This window comes from Triturus cristatus, chromosome 8, assembly GCF_964204655.1.
Source record: "Triturus cristatus chromosome 8, aTriCri1.1, whole genome shotgun sequence".
Classification (NCBI taxonomy): domain Eukaryota; kingdom Metazoa; phylum Chordata; class Amphibia; order Caudata; family Salamandridae; genus Triturus; species Triturus cristatus.
The window spans coordinates 1,071,019,608-1,071,045,747 of record NC_140591.1 but is presented as its reverse complement, the minus strand read 5'-3'; positions in this window follow the sequence as shown (position 1 = coordinate 1,071,045,747).

The following is a 26,140-nucleotide window of genomic DNA, read 5'->3' as shown; positions in this document are numbered from 1 at the left end:
TAGAACACATCTTAATCTACATAGGTTTTCTTTGCATGCTCTCGGGCTCACAATATAAAACTGTGCCCAAGAAGCCAAACCAAAACTATCTTCCGTATATGCTCTTGTGCAGCAAAATGGAAAAGTGATTAGCAGTGAGCTACAAAAACTTACTACATGGAGGAAATGATCATTGGCCTTTAGGGCAAAAATAAAACTCTTAATTTTTTTCAACAACGATTGGCTTTTATTCACTTTGGGCTTCATATGTAGCACAATCCTACTAAAAGTAGCAAAGAAGACCAAAAATTTAACTGGACTGCACATGGTAAAGGTTCAAAATTACTACATGAACAACTGAAAGACACATTTATGGTCACGTAATTATGTAAACCAATAAACAAATACATAACAAATACAATAGATACAAATAAAGAAATCCCCTTAAATCTGATTGCCACTATGTAGTTATAGTTAGCATTCCCAAAGATAGGAATTCCTCGGATATTAGCCCCCTAATAACTTTCCACCCCTTTGACAAATCACCACAAAACTTTCCAGAGCTATACATTTTCTACATTTTGAGATGACTGACATTTTTGTAGTGGATCGTTAAGGGGGTGCAAAGATAAAAGGGGGTCCCAAAGCACGTTTTGCCACCAATGCATTTTCCATAGACTTTATTTGACGTAGTGCTAAAACAGCTGCATGGATTTACAGGAAATTTAGTAGGATTATACATTATCACGCATAGATGATGCTTTTTGGGTACTTTTAAGTTATAATGCATTAAAACATAAGTGATATCTGTCACCACAGTACTTTAGTGGAAAATCACCAAATTATGTGAAACTACCATGGTACATGGGCATCAACGTATTTAAAAATATGTAAAAAATATTAATAAATTCACCTACCTATTAACACTTTAATAAAGTGTTAATAGGTAGAGACTTACTACTTACCTATCTTACGGGCCTGACACTAAACACAACCAAAGTGTAGTAAAAACAATATAGCTGCCTTTCAGTTTAAAAAACAGGCATTACCCATTTATATACTGGCTTGTCATTGCCATGTACCTCAGTATTCTGCAAAGTTATCATGGTATACCATGGGCCAAAATATTACTAAGGCCCAGCTGCATTATTGGATTACGGTACCATTGCGTCATTCAAGTGTCACATCGGCAATGCCCTACTTAAGTCAGATTTACAAAGAAATGCAAGGCCACCATGCGGGGCCCTGCGTTGGTTGGTAAATCTGGAGAAATGCAAGGCAGGGCAATTCACTGTTTTGCGTTACTCTGCACACCATAATCTACATTGCTGCTAAATTTCACATACATCAGTATGCCACGCCACTGTAGCCACTCCATTATACACTATTCCACTCTACACCACTCCACTATATTTCTTTCCACTGTACGAGACTCCACTCTATGCCACTCCACTCTGCTACACAGTATGCAATACCACTGTACGCCACTCCAGTCTACATCACTCCACTATATGCCACTCCACTGGACGCTACTCGATTGGACTTTACTCCAATGTACGCTGTTACACTCACCCCACACCACTGTACACCAATCCAGTCTAAACCACACCATTATATGCCACTCCACTGTACGCTAAACCACTATGTACTACTGCACTCTACACCACTCCACTGTACAACAATCTGCTCTATGCCACTCTACTCTACGCTTTTACACTTTACACAACTCCACTCTACGCTATTACACTGTAGGCAACTCCAGTCTATGCCTCTTCAGTGTACGGCACTCTAATGTATTTCACTCCGACATATGCTACTCCAGTATATGCTTTACCACTCTATGCTATTCCACTGTATGCCACTCATCTCTATGCTATTCCACTGTATGCCACTCCACTCTACAACACTCTGGTGTATGGCACTCCACTCTACATCACTTCATTCTATGCTATTCAATTGGACCACACTCCAATGTACACCACTCCGCTGTATGCTATTACACTCTGCCCCACACCACTGTATGCCACTCCGGTCTATACAACTCCATTATACGCCACTCCACTGTATGCTACACCACTATGTATTATTGCACTCTACACCACTCCACTGTACAACAATCTGCTCTATGCCACTCCACTCTACGCTTTTACACTTTACACAACTCCACTCTACGCTATTACACTGTAGGCAATTCCAGTCTATGCCTCCTCAGTGTACGACACTCTACTGTATTCCACTCCGACATATGCTACTCCAGTATATGCTTTACCACTCTATGCTATTCCACTGTATGCCACTCAACTCTATGCTATTCCACTGTATGCCACTCCACTCTACAACACTCTGGTGTATGGCACTCCACTCTACATCACTTCATTCTATGCTATTCAATTGGACCACACTCCAATGTGCACCACTCCGCTGTATGCTATTACACTCTACCCCACACCACTGTATGCCACTCCGGTCTATACAACTCCATTATACGCCACTCCACTGTACGCTACACCACTATACACTATTACACTTTATGCCACTCCATGGTACAACACTCCGCACTATACCGCACCATTGTATGCTATTACACTGTACACAACTCCACTTCCCGCCTCTTCAGTGTACGTCACTCCTTAGTATGCCACTACGCTATAAGATACTCCAATAAATGTATTCCACTCTACGCCATTACAGTGTATGCCACTCCACTCTATGCTACTCCACTCTACGCCACTCCACTATATGCCACTCAACTCTACACCACTCTATTCTACACCATTCCATTAAACACCACTCCACTGTACACCACTCTACTCCATGCTATTATACTCTACCTCATTCAAGTGCATGCCATGCCAGTCTACACCACTTTACGGTATGCCACTGAACTGTATATTACTCCACTATGCCTATTACACTTTATGCCACTTCACTGTATGCAACTCCAGTCTATGATACTCCACTCTACACTATTACACTTTATGTCACTCCACTGCTTGTTACTCTACTTTACGCCACTCCAATGTACTGTGTTCCAGTCTATATAACTCCACTCTAAAAAACTCTACTACACTTTATGCCACTCTGCTAGACTCTACTCCACTCTGTCCTCATACACTCCACTGTCCAAATTTGCATTGAACTCTATACCCACACACTCTACTGTACAACACTCTACTCCACTCAAGGAGAGTTTCCAATACTGTACGACACAGCATTCTGCTCTGCTGTATGAGACACCACTCCAATTTATAGGTTTCCTCAACTCTACGCTATGCCACTTCAATGTATCCCACCCCACTCTATGCTAATCCAATGTACACATCTCCACTCTACGCCACTCCACTGTACACCACTCTACTCTATACTATACTATTCCTATGCCTATGCCTCTTCTACACTCCACTGTAAAGTATTCCACTGTACACTATTCTACTGAATACTACTTCACTTTATGGCAATCCACCCTATGCCACTACAGTGTACGCCACTCCACTTTATGCTGCTCCATTGTATGACACTCTCCACCACTCTATATAACTCCACTGTAAAAAAGTCTACCACTTCATGGCACTCTACAACATTTTACTCCAATCTATTCACATACACTCCACTGTCCAATTTTATACTCCTCTTTATGCCTGTACGCTCCAATGTACAGCTCTCTATTCTACTATACAACACTTTTCTATATGACACAGCACTCCACTCTACTGTTCGAGACCCCAATCCTATTTATAACAGTTTACTACCTACACTACGCCAGTATACTTCACTCCATGCCACTCTACTCAATGTCACACCAATACACTATATTGTACTTTACTCCACACGACGTTACACCACTCCACTAAACGCTAATGTTATACGGTTCCATACTAATCTAGTAGGACTGTGTATTAGAGAAATACAATCTCACAATACAGACACTGAGGGGTATATTCACAAGAACATGTTATAACTACCGCAAGAGTAGCGTAACGCAACTTTCAATATCGCAGCCCGTCGCAGGAACATGGGATTCACAACAAGGCGGTAGCATGCTATAGTCACCAGATAACGTGCCAAATGTCCGCGTCAAAATCAACGCCACGCCGCAGAAATGCGATACGCGTATGCAAAAAATCATGCGATGAGGCCAACCGCGGAACAGAAACAGCGAAGACCATCCACAGGCCTGCAAATCCGACGCGTCTAGTGGAACAATGCACTATAAAAGCAAGGGAAAAAAAGCCACAAAACTATTCAAACTGCGTAGCAACATGGAAGCACCCAGACCTAGTGCAGAGGACAAGCCGAACACCACAAGCCCCACGGCGGGCCAGCCAGGAACCCCGCGTCCGGGGAAGGGCAAGGACAAGAGGAAGAGGAAGACGGGGTACAGTCCGCAGGAAGACCAGATCATCGTCACAGAGGTGACCCAATACCATCAACAACTGTTCGGCACCTCCACTGCAGCACTGGCAACCCAAACAGATATATGGCAGGCCATAATCACCAATGTTAATGCATTCGGAGTGTCGAGGAGGACACTGGAGGACGTCAAGAGGTGCTGGCATAATCTGTAAAGGCAGACCAAACATAAGCTCGCCGCCAACAGGGAGGCAGCAACGGCGACTGCAGGTGGGCCTCCTGCAACACAGGAGGAGCGGGATGAGCGGGAGCAAATGGTGGCCACAGTCAGCAGTGAGGAGATGGTGGCAGGATTTGGGGGCCTGGACACAGCATGATACGACCTGACACAACAGCAACAGTGAGTAACGACCAGCGACGGGGGGATGGAGGAGATGGGCACAATGGCACACATGCACAATCAAGTCTAGCACACTGCACACCCACAATGACCGTGGAACATGTCCCTGATTGGCCTGTCACACTGCAGTACACATAGAAATTCCAAGTAGGCCCCCACCCACAATGTGCACAGAGGCCCCCCATCCCCAACATCACAACCGACCCATGTACATGTGCTGAATCCAGCAAAGCAGCGGCTCTGTGACCCACACTGACTATACAAGTAACACTGCATGTCCGATAGCATGGTAGCACCCCAAAAAAATGAAATGGCCCACAAATCGACATGGAGGTAGCGGATCACATCCGTAAAGGAGCATGTCACACTCTGACATGTCCACGTGCACCCAAAACCCCTGCCCTACGAAACACGCAGTAGACAAACAATGCACCAGGCAACAAAATCTGTCCGAGAGCACATATGACCCAAGTCAAAAGCAAATGTGGAACTCTGTTAACCTGCATCTCCCCTTTACATTTCAGAGGGACAACCACCACCTACAGCAGAGCAGAACACAAACCCCATCATTGATGATGTAGACGACAACCTGCACATTTGTCAAGATACCCTCCAACGGATACTGGACAGCCTCTGCACCCCACCCCCAGGAGCAGGGCAGGCCACCTACCTCGAGGTGACCCCACCACCTGCACAGACCACACAGCAGGAAACACACACCACCACAGCTGTCTCCCAGGACCGCCCGACCAATACATCGAGCACATACAACGTGTGTGGTCTTCCCAGGTGGAGTTGGCTGAACAGCTGCGGGTACGTTTCGAGCTCATGGCAGCCAAACTCGATGCCATACGTGGGTGTCTGAGTCCCATCAGGGACCACGTACAGTCCCTATCGGACACCCCCTGTCTGCACCAGGCTCAGAACCAGATGACTGCAGCGGGAACCTTGACACACACAGCCCCGACCCCTGATGTGTCTGTGGCACACAGTGATGCTGCCCCATCGCTTCACAGTCTGATGTGTCAGTGGCACACAGTGATGCAGCCATCACCCCGCCACACACACTGGACACACCGGACACAGAACCCGTATCAGGGGAGTAAGAAGGGGATGTGAACTACTGTGTGAGGAAGGAGGCAGTAGCAGCAATCACCGCCATATGGCCTGTCCCTGCCTCGTTCTGACCTATGCATCATGGCCTGGGAAACCCCTCCTAGTGACCCCTGGAACACTCTGAGGCTTTCACCCAGACCCCGACACGGACTGCCATTTTGTGAAGGTGAGTACTAGCTGTGTCCCCATTGCACATCAACAACAATCTCACAACCCCCACCGTAGGCACACGTCCATGTACTGAATAGGGCTGTGTGTGGGACTAACCCAAACGAAAGCAGGCCAGGAGTGGTGTCCTACACCACATGTGACACCAGAAGTTCACATCGCATACCTACTCACACACAGCTGTGAGGACACATTCTGTTCTGATATATGACATTGCTCCACATGGTCAGAGGTTGGACACCATACTCACATTGCTGTAGTCACGTAAGTGCACATGACGTCTAGCACCATTCCAAAAACACTGTCTGGCTCACAGAGGTGGAGCTTACCAAAGTGACACCCCCCCATTGCACAAGCGTCAGTCAGTTCCTCCCTGTTTAGGGACGATGCTCATTGTGGCACACAAGTGGACAATCCAAACAACACACCTCACAGTTAGACACCAGTGGAGTTGCATTGACTTTATTGGCATGTGCGTGTCAGTACGGATGAGGCAACGGCAACAACAGGCAGGGACATGCTTGAGACACTTACACGCAGCATGGGTACATGTCGTGGTTCAGGGAATTTTGGGGCTAAAATGGGCAACATCCATCACGGATGGCAACGCTCTCAGTCCACCTTGCCTTGCTGGATGAGTCAAGTTTTGTTTGGTGTCTGCCCATTGCCCCATGTGAGGGGGCATGACTCACTGCCAGTGGGATCTGCATAGTGCTCTGCCTCCAGAGTGCTCTGATTGTCTGCTCTGCTGACGCTGTTCAGGTGTGAGGGTCCGACGGGTTCACATGTTGTGCTACATTGCCATGTGTGTGCTCTTTCCCAGCAGTGTGTCCAATTTGGCAACTTTGCCAAACGACGCTGTGTTGCACCAAGCATGGACCTGCATCACCTTGCACAAGTGTGTGTACACAGGCGTTGTACCACGCACATGGATCCAGAGCCCGGACAAAGGCAGATATTTTCCATGTTGTGGTGGGGTATGTGAGCAATCCCCATGATGTAACAAGTTGTTGGGACCTGTGCTGTGGGTGACAATCGGATGTGGCTGCAGAAACGTAGTTACTCATCCATGAATGCCCATGCAGCTTCATGTACAATGTGTTCCAATAGTACGTCGTTGTGTTCGAGGAAACCCAGGGTGAGCCAATCCATTAAGTGGTCCAGGCAGGTGTGCTCAGCCCATGACGTTTCCCCAATCCACAACACAGCCCAATAGGGGAGCGCTTCAATGTGGTCACTGCACACGAGAAATTGTACAATCTCCCATGCACAGCTACCAATACATACGTAGTATGTCAGGGCATCCCATGCATTGCTGTCTCGGTTACACTCCTGTTCGTGATCCAACAGTGGGCGCAGACACAGGTCATAGTCCAATTCATCAACAGTTGTGTTGGATAGGCAGACATCCATGGGACACTCGAATGTGCATGTTCGGCAGTGGAACCAGGTCTGGACACAGGTGACGTAGACAAGACGGAAGCTGAGCCGGTAGCTGATCCGCAGCACTGCCAGTGGCACTGCGCCCAGTAAATGCAGCATACTGTACTGCTCCACGTAACGGGGGTTGTGCATGTGCCCGGTGTGGCCTGCCATTGTGTTGGTGCGTCTCATGGAACCGGCACTCTTCTGAACTGCGGCAGTTGTGTGGAGGATATGCCACAGCTCTGAGCAATGATTTGAATGTGTGTGCAATGTTGGGGAGGTTGGCTTTCTGATTCTGTGTGTGACAAGGGCATCCCATGCGTGGGTACAACAGGCAGGGGCTTCTGTGTGTGGGGTGTGGATGAGTCGGATAGTTCATTTGCGGAATGCGTGGTGTGGGAGTTGTCCCCGTCTGCCATGGCATCTCTCTCAGGGTGTTCCAGGCACGTTCTGGACCAAGGTCAGAGGTGCGGTTGTCCTTCCGCCTTCTGCATTGGAACAATGGAGCTTTCATCCCTGATGTTTGTCTGACTGCTACTTGCGTCTTAGGGATGTGATGTGGCTTTGGCGCTGAAATTAGGACCCGGCCTTGGGCTCATGGTGTACGGATGGTGATACACACACACATGTTGGCATGTGGGGCCAAGTCGTCATGAGGCCTTGCGCTGCTTGTGCAATCTCACTCCGTCTCTCTCCCTCTCTCCTTCCCTTTCCTTTGATGGGCGCATGGCACACCTTCTTCTTTTGGATTTGGTCTTCCAGGCTGTGTGCTACGAATTGTCCAGTGAGGAGCCGCTAGGACTCATCCTACGGTTGTCTCGGCTTTTTTTGTATGGTGTTTTGTGTTGGTGATTGCATTGCTGTTTGACTGAGTCTCCATTTTCTGGCCACGCAGGTCTGTTGAATTTCCTGCTTGTGCGACATCAGGCAAAATGTTTGTTTTGGTATTCGTGGTGTTGGTGTGCAGTTTCTGTGTCCGGGGTTGGGGCGGTCCGGGGGGGTGTTGCGGGCCTGGGCGTGGTGTGGGTGGGTGTTGTGGCCCTCTTGGGTGTCCGGGCCGCATGATGGGTGGCCCCATGGCATCTATTGCCCTTCCAATGTGGCCCTGGGCTGGTCTCCCTTTTGTGGTGCTGGCTGCTGTCCAACTTAACACCAGGTCAGAGCAGGTGTAGATTTCCTGGTGCTAACACACCTTATCGCCTGTTTTGTGTTTTTATCGCCGATCTGTCTGGTCGTTGAGAATGTTTAGGAGTGGTGTGGTCGCGGCTTTTGGCACGGGAACGCCTACTCTGCATCTCATTAGCGATAGTTGCGGGGGTCATCTGTGGCGATGTTTTTTGTGGCTGCTATCGCGGGTAAACTGGTGCTGTGGGCTGTTAGCACCAGCTTGTGAATGGGGAGGTAAATTTATCACGATTTTGGCTGCGATAAAGTGCTGTTAATTTGGTGATAGTTCCTTGTGAATATGCCCCCGAGTCTTCCTATATAATCAGCAAATGTTGTTCTATGTGGCTTACTCATAGTACTGCATCCAAACTCCTAAACCTCCAGAGTTATGGAAGTTGTCAGTAACCTAGAACATGATCCAGTAACCTAGAAAAGTGTTGTCAATATTACAGATGGTGAATCCCCGTAACATCAGATCCAACAACCCTGTGGTCAATCTATCAGGTTATAACTTGACACCCGAAGAAGAACAGGTACTTTGTAAGGGTCTATCTTTTGTACCTACTACATTACCAAACACCTTTAACCTCAAAATGGAACTACACCAATTTTTCGGGAAGGTACACTTAAAGCATTATTTTAATAAGATTCCCTCTAAACCAACTTTCTCTAACACAGGCTTAAGATCAACCTCTAACTTCACACCACCGTCTCATTTTATATCACATAAAATATTGGCATTTGAACAGGTGGTACAAATTTCCTATCCAAGAAGGAATATGTCAAATATAATATCTCCAAACCAGAATGCATGGCGCTTGAATCATTGAAAAACAACACTGACATATACATTAAACCTGCAGATAAGGGAGGGGCTATAGAGATCCAAAATGTTGTTGACTATAAGATGGCGATTCTTGCACAACTAGGTGTGCAAGAAAATGACATGAAATTCAGAACAGATCCCACTGGAGAAATCTCGGTGATCATTAATAGGGCCACTGGTGTAGGCCTACAGGAGGTTTTTCTGACTATGCATGAACATAGCTATCTTAAAAACACAAAGCCAAGGATGCTGACCATATACACTTTACCCAAAATTCATAAACATATGGACAAGCCACCAGGTAGGCCCATAATTTCAGGGTGTGATTCGATTTGGGAACGACTATGCAAATATGTAGACATATTCCTCAAATCTATTGCTGAATGCACAGCAGCTTATCTGAGGGATTCAAAGGAAACCATCAAATTGGTGGACAATTTGACATTCAATTCCAGCAAACAACTGGGACCAGCTTGCCTTCCTAGTGGCCTGGTGCCAAGCTCACCACAGAGAACCTAGGAATCAAATGACGTATCTTCCCTGGTCTCATCCTGTTCCTTTTCAGGGTAATGAAGCCCCTGCCCAGCTACCCTTCCTGGGCTGATATTAATAAAATGCCAGGTTTCCTTGCCAAAAGGCCTAAACCATAGGCTCTGCTCTGGGAGCAGGTTTCACACCTCATTAAGGGAAAGATTTGTCAAGGCCATCTGCTAGCAGTCAAATGTCAATTTGTGGATTAGAGGTTTAGGCAGACAAAATCTAACTTTTTAATATTGAGTTTTACTAAATATTTATTAAAAGCCTGACTTCACCATTGCTAGACCTGGCACCATTGGTGTGGGTCTCCCCTGCATGTTTTGCCTTTGCCTCCTGTGTTTTTGCTCTGTGTTGGACTCCGTTTTGCTGGTCTAGATGCTTGGTCACTTTGCCACTGCTGTTCAGTGCCAAAGTGCAAGTGCTCCCTTTGTAAATTGCTGTTATGGATAAGTGACTCAGTGATTGGCAGATTTGATTTACTACTCAGACCCTATTACAGTGCATTGTTTGTGCCTAGGGCCTGTAAATCAAATGCTGCTAGTGGGCTGCAGCACTGATTGTGCCACCCACAGAAACAGCTTGTAATATGTAACTCTGGCCTACCATTGCAGAGCCTGTGTGCAGTCTGGTACTGCCATGTTGACCTGGCAAGTGCACACACTTGCCAGTCCCTAACCTTGCCTTTCTTACATGTCACCCCTAAGGTAGGCCCAAGGTACCCATGTGGGCAAGGTGCATTGTATGTGAAAGGCAGGACATGCCCTGATGTATGTGGCTTGTCCTAATAGTGAAATACTGCCAATTTCGTTATTCACTATTGCAAGGCTACCTGCTCCCGTAGGATAAAATGGGGAGTTTGTTTATAAAATCTTATAGACATAACAACCCCTGGGAACAAGGTAGGAAAATAAAGTTTAGTATGCCTGAAATCAGAACGTTGAAATGCATCTTTTAGGGAGGGTGAGTTTTACATTCTGTGTTTGAAAATGCCACTTTTAGAAAGTAGGTATTTTCTTGCTTAACCATCCAGTGTGCCTCTGCTAGGTTTGTGTATTGCATATCTGGCTTTTAGATGACAATGGCTGGAGAGAGGCAGTGGCTCCAGAGAGCCTGATGAGGTAAGGCTCAGCTGAATAGACCTGGGCTGCATTTAGGAGGAGAGGGAGGAAATTTCATTTCACCTGAATGAGCCTGGTCTGCCTTCAACAATGCTGTTTCCACCTCCTGCCAGGAAGCTGCACCAGTGAGGACTGGTTTCGGCTGGGTACATACACTCTCTGCCTTCAGAGAACAAAGGATTTTTATGAATAAAAAGAGGGGCCCAGACCCCAGACCTTTAAATCACTTCTGGGAAATCAAGAGGAACCTTTGCCAAGGAGAAGAGCTGGAGAAGCTGAGGAGGAATACTGCCCCTGTGCTGTTTTCTTCTCTGGGGTTGTGTTGCAGTGGCTACTTGCTGCCAAGGAAAGGAGAAAAGGACTTTGCTATTTGCTTTGTCACCTGCTTGAGAAAAAGATTCCCAAGTGCTTGAAACTAAGCTTTCCTTCTGTTCTGAAGTCTCGGGGACAGAACGCCTTCAACCCCAGCTCCCCTGAACTTTCTTGCTGGGAGTTCTGACCTGCAAAGAGGTGACTGTTGTTGTTTTGGACCTCTAGAGACTGTTTTCTGCTGGGAGCTGGAAAAGTAATGCAACTTTGAGAAGTGAGACGCATCGGCACCTGTTTCCGATGCATCACAAAAGAAATCATCGCAGCGCCTGCCGCGGCTCGAGAGATCGCCACATCGAGTGCCCTGATCTCCGAAGTCTGAGATCACTGAACCGATTTCGCAAGAGTGCATGCCATGATGTTATGCCAGAAGACATAACGTCACTGTATACCAGCATCCCCCAAAGTGCTGCTTTAGATGTAATCAGAACAGTCCTGGACGACAGACCGTGACACTTTCAGGCCCCAGTGAGTTCATAACCAATTTGTTGGAGATTGCCATGACTAAGAATTTCAAGGAGAATACTATCTTCAGACCAAAGGATGGCCATGGGGGAGGGCTTCACATCGGATTTGGCTATTCTGTATATGGACAATTACGAGCATGATCGTGTACTAAGTGACCATAATTCATATAAGGGCAGTTTTGAACTTTGGAGACGCAACATTGATGATGTAGTTATGGTCTGGACTGGCAGTGAGCAAAATTTACTTGCATTCCATGAATAGCTTAACCAAAGGTCGCATGACATTCAATTCTCACTTGAATATAGCAACAACGAGATTATTTTTCTGAACATCACGATAAAGGAGGATAGTGGGAGGCTACATATCTCACTACACAGAAAAAAGAGCGAAAGGAACACTCTTTTACACTATTCAAGCCATCCCCTAGGAATCTTAGAGATAATTTACCATTCTGCCAGTTTTTTAGGTTACAGAGAAACTGCACCAAGAAACAAGCCTTTTTGAGGAATCTGGTGATCTCATGACCCGACTATTCAAGAAACCTCACAAACAAGCATGGTTCTGTCATAAGGAATTCCTTCTAGAACCCAAACAAAAAGTGTCTCCTGAACAGGAACTCATGATTTGTGTAACCACTTTCTGTACACAGTAATGAAGTTAGGAAGATCATCAATCATCACTGGCTCCTTGTGGCTGATGATGTAGGTATCCCAAACCCACCAATGCATACATTTAAGAATGGGAAAAGCATAAGCGATCCTGTGGTAAATCCTTACTTGCCACACCCACTATGGCCAATCAATCTATCCTTTAGCAGATACCACCGGTCAAGGGACGTTTTAAATGTAGTAGGTGTAAAGCCTGCTCCATGAGCAGGGTGATTAAAAGTTTTACACATAATTATTATGCTCACACCCTCAAAGACCACACCCACTGTAACACCATGGGGTGGTATATGCCATAACATGCCTGTGTGAGTTTATGTGTATTGGACAGACTACACAAAAGGTAAAAACACACATACCGCAACATTGTAGTAGAATAAGGTGCAAGGTCCAGGGGGTCCCCCTGGTGGAACACTTCTCCACATTTGGACACTCGGCTGAGAGTTTGAAGTGGTGGGGGGTTGTAGAAAAAGTGAGCCTGAATCCCAGGGGTGGGAGTTTTACTAATACCATGAACCTCAGAGAATTTAAATGGATACACATTTTTTACACCACTTCAAGAGGGTTGAATGAATATTATTATATTGAGATTGCATTGCAAGTTTTCACCTTGAATAATGGCTTATGCTCTAACACTCCTGTACTTAACCCTGTGCTTTGTCCTGCATGCCCCTGAGTAAATGTAGCTATCCACATACACAGTGACCTGATCATTTCATAATGTACATATTTTCTATGTCCTTTTCGCACCTGTATATATGTATTGAATTGAATTGAATTGTCCATTTCTATAGCGCACAGCTACTCTCAGAGAGTGTCCTGGCCCTATTAGGTATGCCCCAAGGGAGAAGATCCAGGGATAGAAACCATAATTCACTGCCAATCACTGAACTAAAATGGCTTCAATTCCTTTCTAAATGTAGCTTCTTCTGGTATCCATCTGAGGTGATCAGAGATGTTTTCCACAGATGCACTGCTATAACCGTGAAAGATGCGCCTCCCCTCCGCAGTTTCCAAAAGCGCGGTGAGACGATAAAACCAGCTGAACTCAATCGCAGCCATCTCCCTGGGCAAGCCTTGATGCGGTCCCTTAGGTACCTAGCACCCATGTTGTGGAGGGCTTGATGTGTTAGGGACAGAGCTTTATAGCTAATTCACTGACAAACTGGCAACCAGTGCAGTTTAGCTCAGTATGCTGAGATCGATGAGCACTTTGGAATTTTGATTAGTTAATGGAGAGCCATGTTCTGCATGACTTGTAGGCGCTGGATCAAATATTCTGGGACACCAAGATACAGAACATTAGCATAGTCCAGCCTGGATAAGATCAGTGATCTAACCACTGTGATTTTGGCCACATGAGGGAGCAGATAAAAAAAATCCTCAGCATGCGAAATATCCAGAAATCAGGATTTCACCACCGCTGACACCTGTGCAGGTGTATCAAACAGTACACTCAGTTTTTTTGCCACTGCCGACAGTTGGGGTGGTGGGGGAACACTTTCAGGCCAGGCCCCCAACCACCTGGGAAGTGGATATCAGACCTCAACCAGTCTAGCAGTGCTACCATGCAGTTAGCAAAGGCAGTCTTTGCCCTCTCAGGCTCCCCCTCGTACGTGAGCTGGAGTTGCATATCATCCGCGTATAATACACTTCAGTTGTCTAAGAGGCATATCAAGCTAATGTTGCATGGTCATATGGATGTCTCTGTGCAGCTTATTGTGCTGTGTAACAATGTCTGTCTTTATGGAATGCGGCAAACATGTTATAATGTTCTTTACGTCAGTCTACAGTTGGTGTATATTTGTCTAAACATAATGTGTTTTGTTTTGCTGGATGTGACTGTTATGTTAGAGCATTGTGTAAAGTAACATACGTTCTGTCCACCCTTTTCTATGTGAATTGTATGCTCAGTCCATCCCAAGAATCGTCTCTCTACAGGAGGGTTATGTACTGGTCAATGGGTTGTACAATAACGTCTGCTTTATTTTATGAGGTGTTAAAATGTCCTGTATATCAGTCCATTGTTGATGTAGATTTGTCAAGCCAAAGTACGTTTTGTTCTGTCCATTGTGGCCTTCATGTTGGTGCATTGTGTACACTATCAAGTGTTTGTCCTTTTTGATGTGAATTGCACGATCAGTTTATTTTCTCCCTGCAAGATAGTAATTAATTGAAACACTATGAATACTCTGATTTCAAGGCATCAAATACTTTTCCTAATGCAGTAAAAAAGTTTAGTCTTTCTTCCAAATACAACCGCTGTGAGGACACTAACGGTGTCTATGGTGGAGTCAGATACTGGGCTACGCATGCCGCTCCGACTCCACATGCACGTGACGCATGCACGCAGAGGTCTTGTTAACCGGGGGCCTCCCCACGCGCCTGTCAGTCAATGTCAGCTGCCTTCATTAGAAGATCGTGGGGCATATCATCAAGGGGAAGTGTTATAATTATCACCGCTTTAGCGTCCGTTTTCGGGCGAAAAGCGGCGATAAATCTATCGCACTATCAGCAAGGACACGCTAACGCGTGTTCCTATGCCTCAGCGCCAGTTCCCCTAACGCCCATCTTTGCAACGTCAATGATATGCAAAGTGGGTGTACCCTACTAAAATAACGTGGAAAATGTCGCTAACAGACATTTCTCCAATTATCAAGCAAATCCCTAACCTTTGCAGTGACGAGAAAAGTAGCGCTAACCGCGCTTATCGCAGGTTTCATTATGCCTGCTTTTCAACCGACTAAGCCATTATAGCCTATGGATGGTGGATTCTGAGGATGAGACCACCCTGCCCTATCATCAACATATTGCCTATCGCTGTGCGATTATCGCTGGATTTCCAGCGATAATCGCACATTTAGCAGCTATCGCTGGATTTTTATCGCATTGGAGATAAGCGTTGCTGATAGCATGCTATCTCCACGATAAAATCCAGCGATAGCCTGCGATAATTATCCTTGTGCTAAGCGTGCTTAGCGATAATTATCGCCGGCTTTTGCTGACATGCCCCCGTGTTTTTGGTGACTGAGCCGTATAAGTGAGGAAGGACACGAGGCACTTATTCAAACATACTGGTGATCTCATGAACTGTGTGGGACAATCTATGGTGCTGAATATAAGAAGAATGACTTTTTCCCTTATTCTGTCTATTTTTTCAGATAATACTGGCGATTTGTTTATTTTCGTGAATCGGCATCACAATCTTGATGAATGCCCTATTGTACTTTTACTCCTCTCCTCCCCACATGGAGCCTCCCATTCACCCTGCATAACCGCAGTGGAAACCTTAGTCGATTTGGCCACCTGTGTTGGCACCACATCTTACTGGATGCCTAATTGAATATTCTACGTACTCCACATAATTTATTTGTCTTTAGCAAATGTTTCCAGATCATTTTGACCCAGTATAACATGTATGCATTTTATGTTACAGACCACTCCTTTTGGGAGCTGTGACCCGGTCTGCCATATTGGGCGCCAGCTACTGGTTAGTAGTCCAAGCACTCATTTGTAACTCTATTTAAATTAATACACCACAGAGACAGGTTTTAACTACGTTTTTATTTTATTTAGGTTGTCTATTATGTACCTCTTTGTCCTGATGAAGACCCGCAAGCGGAGGTTTTAAATTATCCTCTACGTGTTCAGTCGAGTCGAAACGTTGACTCTCCTTAACCTAGGGCCTGTACTACGGTGTACCACCCCTCCCTGAAATTGGATGATGCATTTTGAACATGCTGGCATCATTTTGTCAAATGGACACTGAAGAATAAAATTAAATTGTCTTGTAGACAGGCCCATCCAAACAGGTTTACTGTTCTCAGCATCGTCTCAGCCAGTGTCTACTGTAAATTATGATATTGTGTTTTCCAATTGTTTTTCTTTTTGAATTCCACTCACCTCACACATGAGCACTCTTTCTTTGCACTCTTTCCTAGAGTGACCGTCTATTGATGTACTGTCTTAGGTTGCAATGACTTTGCTGTTTTTATAACAAGAGAATATAAATTAGATTTTGTCTTTAAAATACAGCTGTTGTTTCTTTTTCCCTTGTGCGTTTTGAAGAGTATTTGGCTCTCTCTTTTGCAACAATTACGTGAAAACATTTTGAGTGACTCTGCTAATTAATTATATGAGTCAGAACCTCTTTGGCCTGTCCAAGGAGGGACGTTAGGACCACTTGTCCTTATTAAATTCTCTCAGCAGCGTTACGGGATAACTTCAGACAGAAGTTTAGCATGGATACGATTTAAATAAATAATAAAACAGTAAGCCAATCAAACTGTGTCAAAGGTGTAGGACATTGTTTTAATTAGACTGAAGCTGAAGAGTCATCTCTTTGCAAGCACAAAAAAATAAAACAATGCTTCATGTTCTGAATATGTGCATCCCTGAAACTAAGTGTGCAGACTACCAGGCATCGCTGCCTATCTAAAAGAAATGTGTCTAAGGCCAGTCTTGCAATAGAAAAAGATGTTTAAAGCACCATTAGAAAATGAAGCTAAGTTAACACTAAAACTAAAATGGAAGCCAAATGCAAACCCACATAATACTGTTCTACAGTATGGGACTTTGCAAACACAAGAAGATGATGGACGGATCGCTGAAACTTTTCAGACACTCACCCCCAGTCACAGATCTTGGTTGAATCCATCATTGTTCTTTAGCTCACATCATCTCCTTGTGTTTACTGTATGGGACTTTACCTCACTCTACGCTGCTCTACAATAATCCACTCTATGCAGCTCCCCTGTTTCGCACACTACAGTACTCTATGGAACTCCAAGCCACAACACTCTACTACACTATATGCCACTCTCTGACACTTTACTCCTCTCTATAGTCCTTCACTCCACTGTACTATACTGTATGCCACTGTACAACACTCTACTCCACTCTATGATACTCTAGTTCACTATAAGACACTGTAAGTAGCTCTTTCTGCTTTTTAAACAAAGGCTCTTGGAGAACTTATATTCTGATGCTCAACTCACACACCTTGAGGCATTTAGGGGTTCCATCCACCAGTCTTGAAAGGGAAAGCCAAAACCAATTCAGAATTATTATTCCATATTTAATGTTTGTTGGACTTGGCCCTTTTTGCAGGGTCATCCCTAAACTGTTTGCCTTTCTCCTAGCATTTTTTGTGACGTGGTGTTGGTGGTTTTAGGCCTCTGGGCACTTTAGCACTGCTGTCCAGTGTAAAGTGCATGTACTCTCTCTGTTAAATATGGTATTATTGGTCTACACCTATTTGACCTACTTAATTTATCTATCAGTCCCTTGTAAAGTGGCATCTCACATACGCAGGGCTGGTAAATTAAATGCTACTGGTGGGCTTGCAGCGCTGATTGCACCACCCATCAAAGTAGCCTTTCAGACCTGTCTCAGGCCTCTGCCATTTTACTGCATGTCAGTCACCCCTAGGGTAGGCCCTCGCTAGCCCTATGGGCCGGGTGCATTGTAGGTAAAAGATAGGACATGCACCTTAAGTGTGTGACATGTCCTGGTAGTGACAAACAGCCATTTTGGTTTCTCTCTACTGTGGGGCTGCCCTCCCATAGGAATGCATTGGGGATTCCCTGATAAGTGTTTCAGTGGTAATTCCTGATATGGGAAGCGTAGCGTGGTCAAGTTTGGTATGTTTGGAATAGTGATAATAAATGCTACGCAATGGTGTGAGCAGCTTTATTATAACTATTTTAGAAATGCCACTTTTAGAAGTTGGCATTTCTGTGTACTATGTGTCTGCCTGCCTGATGTGAATGGCATGTCTGGCGTGTGAGTGACGGGGGCTGGGAGGTGTGTGTGTGGCTCCAGGAGGGGCAGGGTGAGTCAGCACTAGGCAGAATGGGTCATTTGTACTGGGAGTAGTGGGAGGAGTAATCCCTGGTCCCTGAATAGGTCAGTGCCTGGCCTGTACAATGCTGGCTCCGCCCCCCTGTGGTGTGTCTGATGACGAGCCCCCACCTGGCAAAGGAGGGTGTGAGCACTGTACACAAAGTGCTTCAACACCCCCCAAAACCAGTTGGAACTGGTTCCCCCAAGCCCTGAGCTCTGCAGAACAAAGAGAATGGTGGTATAAATGTAGGGGCTGTGACCCCATGAAGATGTGCTGTTGTATGCTGGGGGCTTGTTGCTGCTGGGGCCCAGGAGGAACTGCCATGGGGGCTTACCTCCCTGCTGGAGGGTCCTGTGTGCTGGCCTCCCTGGGCCCAGCTATGCCCCATAGACCAGGAAGAACTTTTCTGCTTGGACCTTTTGTTTCTCTTTAGATCCAGGACTTTTGCTTGCTCCTAGTGCCTCGTGAGCGCTACAACTCTGTCCTGCGTGACTTTGGCATTAGAAGAGGACTGCTCCGGTGTTTTTCCATATCACTGTGCCGCAGGAGGTGATGAGCGTCTGTCCCCTGCAGCTCAGAGCTGCCTGAGCATTTTGGGGGGAATCCCTGCCCCGCATGTGGACACTTTCTAATCACAGCAGCCCACCCCGCATTTGCGTGTTCCTAATCGCAGGAACTCACCCTGCATTTGCGTGTTCCTAATCGCAGGAGCCCACCCCGCGCTTGTGCACCTTTTAGAACGAAGAAACTGGAGCCCACCCCGCACTTCGTAGCCAGAGTAGTCACCGCCTCAACCCGGGCTAAGAACAAAACGAGCCGCAGCTTGGGACGCGATGCGGAAGCCAAGCAGCCTTGCCTGGACATGGGCGGGACCGGCGACACGGAAGCTGCGAGGCAGAGGCGTGCCCAAGTAACAAGGGATCCCGGCCAAGGAGTTCCCTCCGATGTCAGAAAAAGGGGCGTGGCCAAGCCGGAGGGGAAGCCAGCGGACGCCGTGGCCTGTAGAAGAGCGGGGCTCCCGTGAGGAGAGGAAAGCCCAGCTTGTTGCTGAGGCTGCCAGTGCCTCCCCGCCTGCCCAGAGGAGTCAGCCACACAGCAGGAGAGCCAGTGAGTGGGGCCGGGAGTGGCACCAGAAGTGCCCGTGTTGGTTCCTCTGTACAGCTGCGCCTCACAATCACGGACAGCTGCAACAAGGGGGTGCGCTCTTGTGCTGAGAATCCCTGAGCGGCGGCTCTCCCGAGGCACATTGGTGCCAGTACTGGGTCACTCTTTACAGCTACACCGCAGAAGTGGATAGCTGCAATGTTGGCAACTTTGTTGTAGAGTCCCAAAGGGGGGGGGGCTCCTCCAACTTGCACAAGTGGTGCCAGTGCTTGTTTCCTCCAGCTGAACCGCCGTTGCTGGCAGCTGCAACGTGGGTGCCATTTCTTTTCTTTTGAGTCCCAGAGGGGGGCTCACCTTGGTCACAGCTGCACCGCAGGAGTGGGCAGCTGCAACGTAGTGGGCAATTATTTGAGGTGTTACTATGTGTGCACTACTATGCCGATGTTATGCATAATTTGTTTTCTGCCTGCTGATGATGCCTTCATGCTCATATATTTTATGCCCCATTCTAATATGGTTATGCATAATGTATTTTCATGCCTAATGATGGTGCCTTTATGCTCATGATTTATGCCTGATCTAGGGTGGTTTAGGCCTAATGCTAAGGTGATTTATGACTATTGTGATGATGCTAAGTTCATGATCTTGCCAGTAGCTACTGGCTGTTATACATTTACTACTGGCTGTTATACATTTATTACTGGCTGTTATACTTTTATTACTGGCTGTTACACATGTATTGCTAGTGGTTTTGCATTTTCTGTTTATGCTTTTGATGGTTCTGGCAGCGACCCGATTGGCGCTGACGTGTACATAGTCCCCTGTAAATTATGACCTGGTGCCTGTTGGCACAGTGTATATATCTGTGATTGTGATTCTAATGTGTTTTACATAATACAAAGGCTATTTTTATATAACCTTTTGTGGAGTCTCTTTTGTTGTGTGCCTAGTGTGTCGCCGCTGTGTGTGTGTGTTGTGCAAACGCTTTACACATTGCCTCTGGGATAAGCCTGACTGCTCATGCCAAGCTACCAAGGGGGTGAGCAGGGGTTAGCCTCAGGGTGTAACTCCCTTGTCCTGACTAGAACTGGGGTTTCTGCCTGGCTTTGGCACGTGCCCTAGCCTACCGGGAATCCCCGTTTCTAACAATGTTATATAAAAAATGTTTCAGATCGTACATATGTATACAAAATCATAATAAAACAGTTAAAAACATAACAAAGTACAAAAAATAAAAGGTACATATTAAAAACAATCAAGATTATTCAAGAGAGGCAGAATATCAGACATCTACTCACATTCCGATTCAAAATTTTCTCAACTGTTCTCAACAGAAGTTGGTCCTGATAGGGAGACTCCTATAGGGTTTCATAGGGGATGTATCCCACCTCACAGGATCGACTTCTGTTAAGAACAGTTGAGAAAATTGTGAATCTGATATCACCCGTATAAATTAGGGAATTCTCCATAGTAATTTGATGAGAGAGATTAATGCTTTATTGTCCTGAGGAAGGTGACTTGATCCTGATTTATACCACTGAAACGCGTCAACGCTCGTATTTATGGATACATTTGAGGAACAATGTGTTGCATATAATTAAGGAAATAATTCAAATACTCTAATTGATGTCTTCAAATTAACCGCTCCTAATGACAAAAGTAGATGTCTAATATTCTGTCTTTCTTGAATCATCTTGATTGTTTTTAAGGTGTAAAACATTTTTTTGTATTATGTGATGTTTTCAACTGTTTTATTATGATTTTCTGTACATATGTATGATCTGCAACGTTTTTTATATAACATTAAATACGGAATAATAGTTTTTAATTGTTTTGGCTTTCCCTTTCAAAACTGGTGGGTGGAACTCCTGAATGCCTCAAGGTGTGTGAGTTGAGTATCAGAATATAATTTCTCCGAGAGCCTTTGCTTTAAAAAAATATTATTAGTACCCTGTCTTTTGGAGTAGAGGGGACACTCTCATTTTCTTCCACATGTACCTCTTTCTAAACCACTGGACCCCACTTTATTCCAGTCTACTCTCACACAGTGCTCCACTCTAATCCACTGTACGCCACTCCAACCCACTCTACACCACTCAATGACACTGTACTCTATACCACTGTATGCCAATCCACTGTACCACACTCTACAACACTATACTGCATTGTACACCACTCCACTTTACAAAAATCAACTAGTCTGTATGCCACTGTACTCTACTGTAATCTACATCACTTTCCAATACTGTACAACACCGTTCTCCAATGTATGACACTTTATTCGACAGTATGCTACACCACTCCACTCTACTGCACTCTACGCCACTATAGTCTACAATGCACCACTCCACTCTATGACACTTTGCTCTACACTCCCCATTCCAGTGCACTCCACTCCACTGTACCGCACTCTACTACACTTCAGTACACCACTGTACAATACTCCGCTCTATGCCGCTTTACACCGCTCCACTGTCTGACACTCTATTCCTCTCTACAACACTGAACTACACTCCATGCCTCTCTACTCCACTCTATACCCATCCACTCTACAAAACTGTACTATATTGTATGACACATGACGACATGCCACTCAATTTCTCTCTATGGGAGTGGAGGGGTTTGTTCTTCTGCTGTTAGTCCTGGCATCTTTGGTGTGGTTCTCCCCTAACTTTTTGCCTTCAACCCTTCTGTGTTTGGCAGCTCTGTGTTTGGTGGCTCTGTTTGGTGTTTGGCGGCTCAGTGTTTGTTGTCTCACTATTTGGCGGCAGCTAACTATTTAGCAGTGGTTCACTATTTGGCGGCGGCTCACTATTTAGCCATTTATCAGCTCAGTATTTGGCGGTGGCTCACTATTTGCCGGCGGCTCATTCTTTACCGGCTCGCTAATTTGCAGTGGCTCAATATTTGCGGTGGCTCACTATGTGGCAGTGGCTCACTATTTGGCAGCGGCTCACTATTTGGCAGTGGCTCACTATTTGGTAGCAGCCTACTATTTGGCAGCGGCTCACTATTTGGCAGTGGCTCGCTATTTGTGGCTCACTATTTTGTAGTGGCTCACTACTTTGCTGTGGCTCACTTTTTAGCAGCTGCTCACTATTAAGCAGCTTATTATTTGGCAGCAGCTCACTATCTGGCAGCAGCTGACTATTTGGCAGTGGCTCACTATTTGCAGTGGCGCACTATTTGGTGGCGGTTCACTATGTGGCAGTGGCTCATTATTTAGCAGCTCACTATTTGGCGGCGGCTCACTATTTTGCAGCGGCTCAGTAATTGTCGGCTCTGTATTTGGTGGCTCACTATTTAGCGGCTCACTATTTGGCTGCTCACTAATTGGTGGCTCTGTTTTTGGCAGCTTGCAGGACACATTGAGCAATTGCCCATTCCTTAATTCTTCTAGTGTACTTGAAGCTTCAGCAATGTCATAATTGGTACAGAACATTCAAAAGCTACAAGACAAGCTACTGCAAAGAGGATGGTGTTTGCTTTTTGGGAGGCATAGACACCTGCCGCCACCCGCTCTTTATTAGGGTGCATTATGATAGTTCTAGACTTCTTATATTGCAAGGTAGTCAGATGTGTTGCCCCTTCATTACTACTAGGCTTGGTGAGAGCAAAGGGACCAAAACAACGGCACCTCATGGAGTTCCGTAAGTGACAGAGTGTATTAGGTTGTGACATTCACGCTGATTTTTAGCACCAGATGTTTGTCCCGCGCTGGAAAATCAGCACGCACAAAACCATGCACAGCACATGAAGGCACTGCTTCTTTCTGCCCCCCGAGTATTATAGTCTACTTGAGTGGCAGTTTCCACAAAGTGAACGGAAGGTTTCTCAACGCAGCTTTTCTCGGTCATCCGCGACCACCAGTAGCCCCCCTCAAGAAAAACAGCAACACCCACGCCAAGAAAGCTAGATAGTTCACCACCGAACTTTGAGAGTCCAGACGCACTTGCTGCCGCCTCGAAAAGGCCTGGAGGAACACCAAATCCACAGAAGCCCACAACAACTTCAGAGCCGCCACCAACGCCCACCACCAACTCATCAGAAAAACGAGGAAAATAGCGATTGAAGACAGAATCTCCACTCATGCACACAACAGCAAAGAACTCTTCAACATCATCAAGGAGTTCGCCCAACCCACCAGTAAGTCCACCAACATCCCTCCCTCACAAGACCTCTGCGACAAACTCAGCACTTTTTTCCACCACAAAATCAAGAGCTTCTATGACAACTTTGACGAAGACAACCAACACACTGAACCCTCACCAACCACCCCTGACACCCTGAAGCCAGCGATCGACAACTGGACAGCCCTCACCACCGAAGACACACTGAAGACGATGAAGTCAATCCAATCTGGGGCCCCCACGAACCCCTGCCCCCGCCACATTTTCAACAGAGTCACCGACACCATCACACCCATGTTCTGCCACACCATCAACCGCTCCCTGGCAACTGCCTCATTCCCTGACGACTGGAAACACGCTGAGATCAACCCCCTCCTGAAGAAACCCTCGGTGGCTCCCACCGACCTCAAAAACTATAGACCCATCTCCCTGCTCCCGTTCCCAGCGAAAGTCATCGAGAAAGCCATCCACAGCCAACTCGCCACATTCATCGAAGAGCACAACATCCTCGACTCTTCCCAATCTGGCTTCAGAAAAAAACACAGTACGGACACCGCTCTCCTCACCGCAACAGACGACATCCATGCCTTACTGGACAAAGGAGAAACAGCAGCCCTCATCCTCCTAGACCTCTCAGCGGCATGCGACACAGTCTCTCACCAAACGCTAATACGCAAACTTCATGACTCAGGGATCCAAGACAAGGCCATCGATTGGATCCGCTCCTTCCTCTCTGGCAGAACGCAGCAGGTGAGACTCCCCGCTTTCCTCTCGGAACCTACACCTACCACCTGCGGAGTCCCCCAGGGGTCCTCCCTCAGCCCTATGCTATTCAACGTCTACATGGCTCTGCTCACCCCCATCATCAGAACCTACGGACTCAACAATGTGTCATACGCAGACGACACCCAACTCATCCTCTCCCTATCCAACGAACCCAACACCGCCAGACACAACTTTCAAGAAGGCATGGAAGCCGTCGCCAAATGGATGAAAAACAGCTGCCTACAACTAAACACCAAAAAAACGGAAGTACTCATCATGGGCCCAAACCCAGACGCCTGGAACAACATCTGGTGGCCCCCCACCCTCGGAAGCCCGCCCACCTCCACGGACCACGCAAGCAACCTGGGAATCATCCTGGACTCAAAATGGACCGCCAGATCACCTCCGTCTCGTCCTCCTGCTTCCACACCCTCTGCCTCCTACGTAAGACCTTCGAATGGATCCCCCTCGAACACAGAAAGACCATCACTCATGCCCTGGTCACTAGCAGGCTCGACTACGGCAACGCACTCTATGCCGGAATAAACGAAAACCTCACTCGCAAGCTACAGAACATCTAAAACGCCACCGCAAGACTGGTCCACGACCTGCCAAGACACTGCCACATCTCCCAGCACCTGCGCACACTCCACTGGCACCCCATCGAAGCTAGAGTCACCTTCAAGATGCTAACCCATGCTCACAAGGCCCTCCACGACACCGGACCAGCATACCTGAATAGCCGACTCAAATTACACGCACCCCAAAGGACCCTACAATCATCCCAGATCTTCTACACCCTGGTCCCCCGCACCAGAAAGACCAGATCAGGAGGCCGCTCCTTCTCCTTCAGCACGGCCAGAGCCTGGAACAACCTTCCGCTCCACCTCAGACAGATAACATCGCTCCCCATCTTCGCAAGAAACCTCAAAACCTGGCCCTTCGACAGACCCCCTCCTTGATGGACTGGAACCTGCGAACCCCCTCACACCCCCCAGCGCCTTGAGACCCTTACATGTGAGTAGTCGCGCTTAACAAACACCTGATTTGATTTGAGTGCTGGGAAATCTGTCTTGGAGGTGGTCTAGAGTAAGATATTCCTCACTCACGCACGCCAACTCAACATTGGTGAATGAGAGTGAGGAAAAAAACTCAGCTCTGCGGAGTGGAGATTTTCTGAGCTCCGTTTGCTCCACAGAGTGTGAGTAACTCCACGAACGGAAGGAACAAGTTGGTGGAGTGGTGCACTGCTTGTTGTTATGACAATAGTGGTCAATAAATCAATGAGTCTTGATATGTGATAAGTCTTGTTAATTTCCCAAGACATAGATTGCCAGCCAATGCGCTTCGTTCATGTGATGAACTTCTTCAGGGCATGTATGGGCGTTCTTGTCAGATCGCAACAAAAAATGTAGCCAATGTACAGCGCGGGGGCCACCTTGGTAAGGGCCTGTGTGCGCAATGTTCTGTATGACGGGATGCGAAGGAGACTCGTTCGCTCACGGAAGAAAATGTCAAAATCTGGCTTGAAGGTGGTCTAGAGTAAGATATCCCTCACTCACGCACACCAACTCAACATTGGTGAATGAGAGTGAGGAAAAAAACTCAGCTCTGCGGAGTGGAGTTTTTCTGAGCTCCGTTTGCTCCACAGAGTGAGTAACTCCACGAACGGAGCACAGCCCAGACCTACTTACTACTACCAGCTGTG